The sequence below is a fragment of the Pleurodeles waltl genome, chromosome 3_1 (assembly GCF_031143425.1).
Source record: "Pleurodeles waltl isolate 20211129_DDA chromosome 3_1, aPleWal1.hap1.20221129, whole genome shotgun sequence".
Lineage (NCBI taxonomy): Eukaryota > Metazoa > Chordata > Amphibia > Caudata > Salamandridae > Pleurodeles > Pleurodeles waltl.
Genome location: NC_090440.1, coordinates 1,133,049,325 through 1,133,064,349, shown reverse-complemented (window position 1 = coordinate 1,133,064,349; position 15,025 = coordinate 1,133,049,325). Strand labels below are relative to the sequence as shown.

General features: G+C 40.9%; 1 protein-coding gene across 1 annotated transcript in view; it reads right to left on the bottom strand.

Annotated features, from left to right (window-relative positions):
* ATP12A (ATPase H+/K+ transporting non-gastric alpha2 subunit) overlaps positions 1 to 15,025 on the bottom strand; it is a 69,384-nt gene that overhangs the window by 50,238 nt on the left and 4,121 nt on the right. The gene's annotated exons all lie outside the window — the stretch shown is intronic.

Sequence of the window (15,025 nt, the reverse complement as noted above, 5' to 3'; positions counted from 1 at the left end):
TGGGTGTGTAACAGCCCAAACATGCCCCAGTAGCAGCACCCCCGGAAATAAGCTCCGGCGATTGAGGCAGTTTTTTGGGGTAGGAGAATATCCCGCAAATTTGACTTGTTCCAAAAATGGGCAGAATGAAAGGTATTTTTTTGTCTATCTATCTCTGATCATTCTCTGTAAATTATGTAACTTTTGACATCACCCTTAGACAGAGGGCCTGTGCTGCCATTTCTACCCTCTAAGACAATTATGTGTGGTATGATAATTAGTGTTCTGATCGTAAAAACACACTTTACATCACTTTTAAGGGCTTACATAATTATTGTATTGTTCTCGTTCTTTAATCACATTTGTAAGTGGGATTGTATGTTTGCTAACAACAAATCTAAACGCTTAAAAGGTTGTCAACGTTTTTCTCCTTCAGGAGGCCCTTTCTGTTTATGCATTTTTATCAGGTGCTTATAACAGACTGTGAACCTTGAGAAAACTGGAAATCTTCCAGATTTCAAGGACTGACTTTCATTTCATGGTCATATTCTCATCTAATTTAGGACTGAGGAAGCCGAGCCCCAGGGAATCAGACGAGTATAAACGCAGGAGAATAATCACTTTCCCTTTACTTCCCGTTTTGAACCCCACCACTGCTCAGCACTAATATGAAAAAGCATGTTTAGGATTGTAGAATTATTCAGGCACAAGCTAACCCTGTACCTCCTTGACATAAAGTTTTCTCATACATTTATTTCTACATCTTCCAGTCCAGACCAAACACATGGTAATTGTGAATAAGTGACTAAAATGTCCTGACAAATGCACCCCGTCCCACCAGAGTGACTCTTAAAGGAAGAGAAATGTTGAGCCTTTTCAGTGATGAATCAGGCTGCTAAGAATAACCTCCATCTCCAGGTTTTAATCTTGTATAAGGCAAAGGACTAATAAAAAAATCTATCCATCATTACACAATTTACATTTTTTAGCCGCTCATCCCTCTTACAGGTGATCGCATTGGTACACTGACAGGAGGTAGGACCGCCCCCAATGTAGAACTAGAATATCAAACAAATGCAGTTCTCCTATGAAGAGTTTATGGTGAGCCGGTTAGCAGGAAACTGCAGCAGGCTAGTAGCGACCATTATGATGAAGCATGCCACCTAGTGTGGGTGAGGCGTTTCATTCTTTTACATGAGAGTGCCCATCTTAAATTGAGACCCCCTATTATACTCCTTAGAGTAATTTTTCTCCAGTGAAGCCTACAAATCAGAACAACGTTTCTTCTGCATTTGTCCTTCTAAACCAATCTGATGACCGGTATGAAGGCAGGCTGCTCGGAGAAACATGTACTTGATTCCTCTTTAGCCCTTTGGATAAACGGTGGCTATGCTGGTAGCAGTCTCACACCTGCTATTTCATTTACTGGGTCAAATCTATTTTGTTTATTTATTTGAGTGCATAGTGATTAAAACGTGCACTAAAGTTATTAAAACAAATACGTTCATTTTTAAAAGCCATAAGATGCTAAAAATAAGTCTGTGCCGGGTAGAAGTTGTTAAGATATGCCGAACTCTGCATGTTAGACAATAAGACTAAAGTGCATAGAGTATCAGCTCCTGGCTGCCCTGAAGCTCGCAGCAATGGTCAAGGTCTCAGACGGAGTCTTGCATTGAGGCTCGCGTGTGCTGTCACCTACTAGATGTTAGGTTTCATAATTCAATTCTTAATCAAGGCGAAGTGGCAGTGCTGAGACTAACGAGTGCCAGGTAGAAACATTTAAGATATTCCAAAATCTGTATGTTAGATAATAAGATTAAAGTGCATAGCTTTTGGCTGCCCTGAAGTTCGCAGCAATGCGATTATAATCAAAGCCTTAGGCAGAGTCTTGCACATGTGCCACCATGGCGTGGAAAAAAATGAGCTATGTTTGCCATAATAGAAGCACACTATTAAAATTCATAGGCAAAGATAACCAAGACTTTGCTTGGCATGACGTCTGACTAGCTTTCATATAGTTAAATTGTTATAATAGTCCCCTAACATGTCTTGAACATCTAGGACTAAATTATTAACCAAAACAGGAACGCTTATCTATTTTTTACAAAGAATTTAAATGTCAATTATTTGGTTAACTAATACACAGCATGTGAGGGGCTGAAAATCGAATGAGAGCATTGACATTTTAGAGGTGAGATGTGAAAGCAAGGTGTAGAAACTCAGGGCCTGATTTAGAGTCTGGTAGATGGGTCACTCCGTCACAAACGTGAAGGATATCCCATCCACCGCCTTACAATTTCCATAGGTTATAACTGAATGATAATACAGCGGACGGGATATTGGTCATCTTTGTGTAACCTCATCTGCTAAACTCTAAATCAGGCACTCAGTGTAAAGGCATAACTGACAGTCTTTTGTTTACTTTGTCAACTTATACACTCAGGATCTGAGATGTTTTAACTAAAATATAAAATTTCCAGAAGTTAGATGCCCAATCAAAGAGTACAATTTTGAGATGTGTAACAAAAATGTAGATGATATACATGTTTGATTATCAACTAATATATATATTCTGGAGTTACGATGTTTAATCAAAATATGAAATGAGTAAGTTGCATACAAACTGGAGACTCTTTTCTAATAAGATTTATTCATGCTATATGTACCCACTTACAGTACTCATTAAAGCCATAATTTAGGTGCACGTCAGATTTGCTACTTAACCACATGTCAAAGTTTGAGAGCATGAGTAGTCGCTAGCAGTCCTCGTGGATACCACTTAGCATTTTCAGAACAACCAGTATATTGATCCCCTCCTCCATTCAGATCCTTTGCATGGATATGCATGTCATGAATATTAATAAACAGCCTCCCGAGTGACATGCTGACATGCGGATTCAGCTCTTCTGGATCATCAGTGAGAATTGGTGATCTAGAGGTTATTTTGATGATCCAGAATTGGGGTGTTGAAATTATATCTGGAAGTTCTGGAGTTCAGAGGCTTCTTTAAAATGCAGGTTTAGAATTAGTGAGTTCGGCAGTTGCATATATAGGCTGAAGTCGAGATCCTTAACTAAAATGTCAGCAGTTTCTGCCATAAAGTGATTTTGAAATAATTACACATTATAGAACACACAACCTTAATCATAGGATTAGCTCTATAAACATTGTGGAACGTTTACATAGTGCAGTGTTTGAACAAAACGTAGCAGCTCTGTGGCTAAGACGTGTTACCAAATGGTAGAAGTGTTTGAGATGGGGTGCGTAAGCTGAAGTTGGACAGTTTTGTCGTTTGGTTCTTACTAAAAGTTAAAAAAAAGTTAGAGTGGTAGGTTCCCATTTTGAAGTATCCCAAATTATATAGTGCTTGACACGGAATCAGTCTTGCATTTGCATCAAAAAGGTGACGACTTAAAACATCTTTTGAGGTATACCTTTGGTTCACATTTAAAAGAGAAGTGCTCCTAGCTGAAAAATCCTTTCACCATAATGTTCAAAGCAGAAAAGCACTACCAATGTGGACTCTGCTGAGCAGAGACGGTCTATGGTCACTGAAAAAGATACTGATATAGATCTAAAAGGTAATAGCAAAAAGCGATCCATGCTGGAATGATCTCAACGCTCTAGCATACTTCACACAAACTTACCTGGAACATTGTGTTTCCTTCCTAAGCTGTATTTGTAAACTGTAGTTAGTTAAATGAGATTTCCCATTTCGAACAAGTAACCAGAGTGGACTGCAGCTTGGAGATTTGTCTCACACACCTTTTTAAAAACGTGGAGGTTAGCAGGGTCAAGTGTCACATTTCAGGTCACACGGAAATACCACGCATTTTTCCAGTTGCCTAAGAGGTGCTCAGAGGGGTAAAGCATCTGTTGATTTTCAGGTAGGGTGTCAAGTCAATAGCACAGTTCTTGGAAGAGGGAGCCTAAGTTTAAGGCAGACCTTGTTCAATTGTATATCGTCATCAACAAAACTGTAGATGAGATTGCGTATCAACTACTAGGTTCAGAAGAAATGACGGACACACCCGCCCTAATCTACTTAGTCGCTTTTAACAGAGTATTTTCCCATCTAGTGTGATTTGTTGTTGCATAGGTATCGTCCTAACACATGCATACCTCTAGCATGAAACCATCGGCCCAGCCTCTGCAGGAGATATCAGCGATCTGATTGCTCATTATCATTGGCATAAAACTTTGTTTGCAAAACTCTTCATGCAACAGTATGGCAGTTTGATTCAATGCATGTTAGAAAATTCTGTATTTTTTATTGATGACTGAAGAAGGAGAGGTTAAGTTAATACCAACATAGTTTGAGACTGTACCTGGCCGATTTCATACCGACCTTCTCATCATTGGCAACAATTGTGTGCGCTACCTAGTTAGTTCATTGCATCCTTAAAGTTCTCTTTTTTATAGGGCATGTTAGCCCAGAACAGTTTTGAAGACTTGTGGGTGAGACGTGTGGAAAGTAACTGTTAAAGTTGATTGGTAGCTTGACCTGGAGTGTACAACATACAGACATGAAAGGCGGATTTTAGGCTATTGACATAGAGTGAATGTGAATGGCATTCACATTCACAGTGGTTGATATGAAATTTGCTAATGGAGTTGGTCCCTCTTAGATCTGCGTGGCATACCTCTAATATTGTTAGCTCCATTAAATGGGCATGCCTTAGACAACCCAGCCTCTTCTCCAAAAAACAATTCTAATTCCATTGCATCTGTGCAGCGCTACAGTCCACCAAGAGCTCAAACAGAATCAATAATAAATGCTTCATGCTGACAGGTAGGCAGTCACAGATAAACCAAGTGTGTTTCAGCTGCTTTCTGAATGGTAGCCACCAACTTGCGACTATCTAGATACGTTGTTGAAAGTCAAACCGTCTTGTAAAATAAACTTATGCTGCCTATTCTGACTCTCATAAACAAGGGGTTCACTAAACACACTTGAAGCTAGCAGGAGAGATCTCTTTCAAACTCAAAATAAAGCGTTCTTTTATCTATGAAGTATGTTTGTAAAAATGCTCACATATGTGTGATTGATTTAAAGATAACCTGGGCTACAAGCCCCTGCTACAGTGTAGGCATCTTAGGCATTTCTTTTTTGAACAAACAGCAAAACTGGTCAAACTGTATCTACATGTAGATGGCAGTGCGATGGAATAATGTGGACAAAAGTCTAAGATGGCAAAAATATTGAGGCCTAAATATTGAGAAGATAAGTGAATATAGATAAGTATAGATTTACTATTCTTAACTCCACATGTACCTTGAAGCTGTATAGCCATAAGATAAACAGAGAAATAACTGATCTAAATTGAATTCAAATAAATGCAGGGTGTTTTCCAGAACTCTGTAAAATGTCTGACCCTCGTTAGTCTACTTTGTACATATATGGAACAGATGCAGCTATGCTCTATTCAAATGGCGGTCTCAGGTTATTGGTAGAGAAGTCTAACTTCTGGAACTCATTTTCTCTAAAATTAGATCTTCTTACAGCTTTCAGCTCGCCAGAAGGAATAGTTGAAATCTGGTTCTTATAGTTGGAGGAAGGTTGTTTACATGAGATCTATAGCTCAAACATGATACCTCATGGCTAAGGTTATCAGATCCCTCCACTTCAGCAGGACACCACAACGACAGCTTTGAAATTCACTTTCAAAACGCCAGTACATTCTTGCAATGAGCTAAAGGGACTAACATACTCGATAATGATGTGAAATGAAAAAATAAAAACAGGACTGAAAACATGATGCCCAGCTAACATCGGGCAAGCTAGCACTCATAGGTCCTATAGCAGCCAGGATTGCAAAATAAATCATAGCATGATCTAGATAATATAAAAAATGTACTGTAAACAGAGTGAACATTGTCCATCGAACCTAAGACCGTGCGTCCTGAGGAAGGTTATTTGTCTTCAAAGCTATTTGACCCAAAGTCACCTGTAATACTATTGTCCAGCCCTGGATTTTTTATCAGATATCTTGTTGGTTCTTTAGAACATTCTCCGTTGTTAGTGGTCACCTCCCTCCGCATCATCACATACACTATTTCCAGCCTCGTTTCTAAGCCTTAAATTCTCCGCTAAGTGATGTGTTAGCCTGACTTCTTAAATAGAAACAAACCAAACCTCTACCTGATACTACATCTGCAATTTGTGTTTGCTAATATGTAACGTAATCAAAGTGCTGTTTGCATTTTTGCAGTTGCATACCCATAGCGCACTTCATCGTAAATTAGGGGCAGCTAAGGTATAATAAAGATGCCCTGATCCATACCACATTTTCAGGATATTCACATAACACACAGACACCCGCCAACCTTGGAATATTTTTCTGCCTCTGATCATACAGGCAGAGAAGGTGGAGCCTTTGAGAGGGGACGGGAAGTTGAGAGTGGGGCTCTGGCACTCCTACACTGTCAGAGCGTCCCTCCCCATTGGAAGACTAAAATCACCTGGAGCCACTTCCCATGTCCTGACGAGCTTTTAATTGGAGCCCAGTTGTGCAGAACATTTACAGCTAAGCTGGAAGCCTATTCTGTGGAAGGGCTTCAGCTAACTGTGGGATAGTGGTTCATGGCTCTTCACCGAGTTACCATGTAATCTTGTGACAAATTAGACAACGTGGTGTCACTATGTGAGTTGGCAGGCCTCCATACAGGATATCTAAATTCAACTCATTTACATACTTTTCAAAATCTGGCATGTCTACCCGTCCTAAGCTGGCACCTATGACTATATGAATCAAATGTCATCTATCATAGAACTGTTAAAAAAAAACTCAGCAGACTGTAGGGCAGTTATGCTTTTAAATAGTTGCTGGCAGAACACAATATTTCCGGCCCTAGACTGTTCTTTTAAATAAACGTTTTTTATCAGGTGTGTTAGTGCAATTGACGTCGTGAACGACGACAGCAATTCTCAGACTGGAAATTAATGGGTTAATTAAAAACCCGGAGCGGAAACATTTGGCCTGCCTGCATGGGTTATCTGAGAACCCTAGGTTTGCCAGCAGCAGAATCCCAAAAAATGTAATGATATAGGGTAAAGCCTTTTGGCACTGTGTGCTTTGGGGGGTGGGTGGGAGGGAATGGGGGGAGGGGAGATCGACTGGACTGCTTGCACCACCACTCATAAGAGGCCTGCCAAAAGGGTGACCACCCGTCCGTAATTTTCACGGACTGCCCGTAAATTAGCCCTGCCATCCATTGTCCATGACTGAAATTTTAATGGATGGCATTTAGCTGTAATTTTAGACTCTCAGCCAAAGGGCAAGAAAAAATGATTCCCAAACAGATTCCCAGCTGAAGTTGAGGGAGCCTTCTGTGCAGCATTCCGGAGGGAGAGGCAGGCAGTGCCTTCTTGTCAGGGAGTCTGCTTCTCCAAAGAAATGCAAATGTGTGCTACTGGTTAAGTGGAAAATGTCAACTGCTTGGGAGGCGTTAATTAGTGGAGTCACTAAAAGTTTCCTGATGACAAGATATTTTTTTTGAAAGGGTACTGCAGAGATCTTCAAACTTCGGGCTGGGCCGTGCTGGGGGCGGGCCTGAATCAATCTGAAGGGGGCGCCAGCCACTGGCCAAGAGAAGCATCTTGCTAATAACTATGCTTTGCTTTAGTGAAAAAAGCGTCAGCCAACAAATATTAAATCCAATAGAATTGGCCTTTGTACAACTGGTAGTCAGAACTCACATGTTTGAAAAGTGCTTTCATATGCATTACTGAAGAAAGAATAGTTTTGGTGAAGTACACTATTTGCTTAAGATCACACAATTTAAGCAGGAAAGCCACAATTTATCCCATCTTTCTTATTTAACTTTGTACAAATCAGTCAGGAAATAGTTTTTTGTCTTTTCTTAGGTAAGGCTATGTTTTTACTTCTTGGGCATTTCTCTGCAGATTTATGTAGTGTGATATCAACCCAAAGGTACTGGAGCACTTTACATGAGCACCACTTACATAACACAAGGTCACAGTCATTGTTTATAGCCATGGTGAGATTAAGTGGTTTGCCCAGGATCACAGGAAGTTGAGCCGATGCTGAGACTCAAACCTGGTTCCTCAGTTCTAAAGTCAGCAGCCCTGGCTTTAACGTCGCATTCAGAGTAGAGGGGAAGAGGCAGGAAGAAGTCACATGAAAGCTCGGCTCATTAGGGACTCAGGGTTCCAGGAGGACATTGAGCTGAACCAGAGCTAGGCTTCAGTCCCAAGTCTAGCTCAAGCTTCCAGTGGCCTGCCCACCTCTAGAATAGCTATATAATGTCTAGAATGTTAGTGATATTAGCATATGATTTGAGATGGCTGCAGTATGCCACTGATGAATGTGCCCCGAGCGAAGTTGTCCTGTGTTAGGGGGGAGGACTAACAAAGCTTTTGCAAAAGCATATAGGCTTTCTTCATGTTAGTGAGTTAACAGGTTCTAGTAGGACGAGAAAAAGCTGGATGGAATGACCTTGGATGGCATAGGGTAGAATGGTCTCTAGGAAAGAATGAGTATGCAGTAAGCGCTCTTTAAAGTCTTTACAGATAAACCCTATCTTATGCAGGAAGTGTCCAGACAGCCACTGAAACACTCATTGGAGCTGTGTGGATAAATAATGGTGTTCTAGGTGCAGACGGGCTAATCCAAACCCAGCCACAGGTAGCTTTAGGGTAGAAAGAGCTATCTGGCAGCGCCGCAGCCCCCAAATCGAACATGGAATGTGTTGAGGCACCTGAAGAAGGAACAAGGGCTGAGCAGGTGAAGGTTTGCAAATAAATGTAATAAGTGGGGTAGCACCACCATCTTCACTAGTGCTGTGTGGCAGAGATGTTTAGGGCATGGGCAAAGTGGGCTTTGGCCCAGGGCCCCAGCTTTTCGAGGACGGTGCGGGCTGATAGAGACAGCCATGTTCTGCAGGTTCTTGCCCTGATGACCTTGACTAATTCTTAAAAAGCTTGCTGTAAATACTATTTTTCTTTCATTTATTTTTAATGTAGGGTATGTGTGAGTCTGTTACAGACACTTTTCAGAGACATGTTGTGTTTATGTTTCAGGCAGCATCCATAAAAAAAGTTTATTATAGATCAAAGAAGGACCTCACATGTTAGAAATGGGAGGGTGTCACAGAGATTATTTTCAGTTACATTACTGAGAAGCTGTTATATCACAATATTGAAAACACACATCACAATCACAATCCTTGAATATTAGATGTAAATAGATTTAGAATTCAGACAAGTGTGTTAGTGTGCTGTCAGTGACCTGAAAGAGATGAAAGTGTATCATAATTTCAAAGCTACTCAGAACAGGGGCCCCCAAAATATGTTTGATCGAGGGCCCCCAAAATCCTTAAAATGACCCTGCCGTGTGACCCACTACTTAAAGTGGAAGAGAAGATCAAAAAGCAAGCTAGGCTCGGAGGTACTGAGTCGCTCTCCCCAGATTGCCATCCTGCAAATCAGTGGGGTAATGGTGGATATTAGTCCCTTTGTATCGAAAGGTAACTGATTCCCAGTGAATATGGGCTCTAATTGTATATAAAGGGGAAAACACAACCATATGTTATAGAAACAATTTTTACATTATAAAATCTTTATCATGTTCCTACATTTTGCTTGTGTAAATTACATCCCAAATATTTTGGAGAATCTGCATGTACTTTGACACTTAGGGATGAGCCAGATCACTGGATCAGCATTGGCTCAGCTGCAGAACCATTGTAAGATATTTACAGAGTAGGCAACTGCGCAGCACAACTTTCTAAAGGGTCTAGTGCTTGCACACCCTTCGCAGCACGACTAGAGGACAGCAGAGTTTGCCAGGGCGGGTGGGTACTGTAGGTGGGTGCTGCTTGTTCAGCCACTTGACAGCGCCTCTTCTGTTTCTCTCCTCTCCGCTGACACATATCCCCAAGTACATAGTACTTTCCAATACGAATGGCAGGCCCATCTTGTCTGATTTTAGTAGTTGTCACACCTTGTTCTTCTCATCCTTATTTGTGCAGTTTTTAGCAAAGACCCTTTGAATCAGTTGCCGTGGATTTCCCATCTGATCTCGATTTCAACCTCCTCTTGAATTCTATTTGTTGGTATTCTGGACTCCCAGTTCTGAGCTAAGTGTAGAGTTCCAGAAGCCCACTCTCGTTCTGCGAGACTACAGACAAGTTCTGGGTACCTCACATCCTGACATAAAATTTAAGGCTGTCGCCCACAATGTCTGCTCTGCTTCATTATTTTTTTTTCGATGTAATGTTAACTGGCGGTTGAGGTGAGCCAGATGTTTTTATCCCAAGTGTATAAATTAGCAGATTTCACTTACCTTAATGTTTCACAAACTGTTTGCCATAGGTTTTTAAATGTTTAGAAACATAATCAAAATGTTGCTGTTGCTTTTCTGTCCAGGAAATTTGAATGCCCTTGACACCGTTTTTAAAGGCATTAATTTATTATTGAACAAGGACATAATGTGCCACCTGAATGTAGCATACCTAGAGGCAACCACATAAAGACCATAGTGAATAAATAGCGCTATGTAAAAAATAGTAAATAAATACACTAATAAAGTAGTGGGGCATGCTTGGATGTATCCGTAAAATTTACTTTGTCCTAAATTTTTGTTTTAAATTTTGACCCTTTGTCCTGGATTTTTTTACAGTCCTGTCCAGAATTTGCCTCCATGTCAGGTGGTCACCCTAGCTGGCAGTAAAGTCCCGTGTCCTGATTGTTCAGTAAAACATTTTAATTCCCTGTAACCCAGCAACTGATTGCAATCGGAGCCGGGGAGACTGGTTTTCCTTTGGACAAATTGCAAGTTAATTACTCCTACCTTATCACCTGCTAGAAATCTGCTTGCGCCGCTCCTGGGACAGGACGGTCCAGTTTGGTGCCTTGTGCCCGCCGCAAAGCACTGTGGGAAACGGCAGGGCAACAGGTTCATGTCCTCGGGAGGGTAGCTTAACGCGCCTCACTTTTTCCCAACGGCTCCCCACTTTATGTTTTCAAATTGTATTTTAATTTTCGTGTCAGTCTTTAAAGCTAAAACACAATAGCTTTACGTTGACAGCAATTAGACACGGAAGAAGTGCGATATGGCGTACTGTGAAGAAAAAAAAATCAGAATTTTACTGCCGTTATTAGATACTCTAGTGCCGCGATGAGGGGATTTCGTGGTCAAAATATAGGGAGGGTAAGCAAAACGTAGTAGACTATTTAGCCTGGCATGATAGGCTTAGCCCTAACTGCAGCTTTAAAGCCCACTACCCTGGTCCGTAAATGCTGTTAAATGTCCACTCCGTAGGTGTCGTCTGAACCACAGGTGAAGGCCTTCTATGAGGGGAGTTAAGCAATTTTAGGCAACCGGAAGGTAAAGAGTGGAATTCTGGAGCATCCCTTCCACACCCGCCTCTTAGGCTCCCAACACTCATCCCAATACTCTTTTTATTTCGAAAAGGTTTCTATGAGTGCAAATAAAGAGTTGAACAGTGGTACATCAAATATAGTATTGACGAAAAAAAGATAGCATCAAGACTATTCTTGCTGTGACGGTCCACACGTTTTAATAGCACATGCGCGTAATTTATAATGAAAGAAAAGTTTATTTCCTACAAATGAAGGGAAAACAACAAGACGAAGGACAGCTGTGAAAAATAGCTAGTGGTAGAGAGTAAGGAAAAAGAGAAGCAAGAGGGTTTGAAAGAGGAGCCTCAGTATAATCTTGATGTAAGTGACCCACAAGAGGTCAACGTGGTTTGTATTTCTCAAGGTAGAGGTCGATAGCGTCCCATAGTTACCTTGATGGATTTACAGAGTGTGATTTCCGAAATATGACATTGTCAGCACTTCTCTTGAGGCACAACCAAGCCCACCACGCGTGGAATGATGTGCTTTTGACGCTTTCCTTTCCGTTCTGTAAGGATTAGCTTCGCGTCCTTCGTTAGCAAAAGGTCTAACAGAGTAAACAGAGTAAAACCGCGAGGGTTTAAGCTGTGCTAGGTTTCCAGTGGGAATTATACCTAGAAGAGCAGTGTTGGGATTAATGGTAAGCAGTTCCTCGAATATTTTCATATGAATGGCAGTATTTCAAGGCAATGTGGAATTAGATATTTGCAAATGAATAGCATAAAATGTAAGTCTCCTGTATCCATGCTGCAAATCCAGGATATACTGGAAACTGGGGCCTAATACAGGTAATTTCTCTGGGGTCCAGTATACATTTTGAATTTTTCTTTAAAAAGGCGGGCTCCATATTCGGGCTCAAGATGAGAGAGTTGTAGGGTGACTAGATTGCGCGTTCTGGTGGTCATTCCAAAAGTTAGCCACTTTATGGGTGAGATAGGGTCTGGAAGGGCTAACAGGTGATACAGCTTTGATTCCATATGGCCAGTTTGATTTATTTTCGTAAGAAAGTTGGGAGGATCAGGGTGTGGGGACATTCAACCCATTGCTGGGCTACTTTCAGTTTCAAAAATGTATAAAAGGCCATATTAGGAAGGACATATTTGGTTTGCAATGCTGCAGAGAGTACATTGATGCCTTTGGTCGCCTAGTCTTCCCAATAAACAGAGTGACCATCAATCTTAAATGCATTGCTGTGCCAAAGTGAGGCTAGGTTTGTCCGTTTTGTTTTTTTTGGCAATCAAACGTAATTCATCTATTGTATTATAATTATATCTAATGAGTGGAGGATCTTGATTCTTGACTTTGTTAAATGTTTGCAAGGTGTGTAAGAGAATTAATTTTAACACGTCCAACTCACCCTAATTTTCTAATGTAGCACTGTAGAGCCAATCAACACTGAAATCTATCACAACTTAAGAATGACAACTCGGTCGTCAGCCTTTCTGCCTCCCATCCGTCTAAAAAGACAGTATGCCAGAGAAACTATCTACAAGCCCAGATACCCGTTAATTTGCGGTGGTACAGATATCCTCTATCACAGAAGAGTCTCATCTGAGCCATATACAAAATGTATCTCTGTAGTAGATGCAGCCAGTTTTAACAGAAGAGAGATTTGTTCAAGCCGAGCCATAATATAGCTCCGTCAGTGGCTGGTGGACATTTTCTCACTGAGACGTGATCTTATGTACCAAGTACTTTAGGGACATAGGAAGCAGGAAAAGAGAAAGGAAAAGCTCACCAGCAGAATTTAACCCAGTACAGTCACCAATGTAAGTTGAGGGTGCTGGAAAAAGAAAATATTTTGTGTGATAACCGCTGACCGTTACAAAGATCGCCAATGAATTTAATTGCATGTAAATGTATCCTAGGCTTATATATTAAAATCTTTGCATTGACCAGGCATTGACATTTTGGCCTAAAGTCAAAGAAGTGTTTTTTGGGAAAGCAGGAAAACGTTAAATATATTTCAACCAAAGAAAGTAGTCACATAGTATGTTGAGAACCCACACGTTTTTGGCCAGTGTTTTCTAATGGATAGTTAACAGTATCAGAATTACAACAAACTAGGATAACCACATGAGGCAAATACTCATACGCTGAATGTAAGATGGGATAATTGAAATAGCCCCTGAATGTCCAGAAATTCTGGCATGGATCTGGCCATGGGAACCTATGTAAGACAGCACTGCCCTAAGCATCAGTGAGAAGGTCGAATTTCGTAAAACGATCTGTGAAGGGGTCAGGTGTGTCTGAGATGTGGCAGATCAGAGACAACATTTCATTCACACCAAAACACATTCAAACATGAAGCAAGTATTCCCCTCAACTAAGCAGAGCTGACACTTCAAATATTTTATTTTGATAAGTATCTGCTGCCATAAACCAATCCAGCCATCTAGCTTTGTCAATGCTTATTTTGTTTTGTCATTGTTTAGTGCTGGGGAAACTGCCCAGCAGCTGGAAGAGAAATGAGAATGCCTCAATAACAAATCAGTAATTAAAGAGGGTTGACTTAGAGCCCCTATAAATATATTATACCTATTATTTTACTAAAATCAAACGTTCTTGGCTAACACCAGATCTGAAGCTGTATCTACTATTGACAGTTACAAAGGATCACAACAATATTCCTGGCAAGTGACCCCGTGTCCCATGTAAAACCGTCAGTCAGTCCTGGTTCTGATCTGAACACCTCAAGAAAGGTTCCTTTTGTGTTACAAAGCCCCATCAATGGAACGTCTGTAACATGATTGTTATCTCCTCCTTACCAAAAACACATCATCCTACCAAATCTATGCAACATTGCAGCACTCCTTCCTACACTTCAGGGAGTATGAGTCAACATGGATTGTCTCCACCCTTCTTTCACTCTCACTACCCAGATCCTAGGGCACGTGCCAAGATCCCCTTCCCACGTCTTTTGCCCACATCCTGCACCCTTGCCAAGAGCCAGCACCCAATCCATCTAAACTTGCTGAATACCTTATGATAATGTATTAATTATTGCACCTAAGATGTGCACGTGCACATGCATTGTGTATGTGAACTATTAATATGCCTTTCTGCAGACATAACTCAATGTATACTTAGCAGTGTTCAAAATTGCGCAGGTTTTGGTATCCAGTGGAAGGTATGACTCACGCAATAGCAAACCATACAAACAAGCTAAAACAAGAACAATTAATACGAATAACACATGGATGACCACAGCAAAATGATCAGACCATAAGACTGAAAGTCTGAAACCCAGCTTTTTCACTTTTATCATCCTAAACACAACAGGTATTTTGTTGTCCCAGCAGCACGACTGTTTATGACTGTCACCTCATCCTTATCTGATGAGGTTTTCTTAAGCTTCCATTTGCACTGATTAGCTTGCATGAAGTCCTCAGGTGGGAGTGTAGTTATTCTGAATGTACAATAATTTGCCACCAGACACCTTGCATGTTCGCTAGACTTTTGATTGATCATAAGGAAGCAAGCCATGGATTTCTTCCAGCATTTTCAGGGTGCTACTGCCACCAATTATTCTTTCTTAATTTTGCATGTACGGTTGGCCATCAGGCGTCACAAAGATTTTTGTCTTCCATTCAGTAATAGGAATATATGCTACTGTAAAAAAAACTCAGTTCTCTTGCCTCAGTCAGAACTTGCCTAACC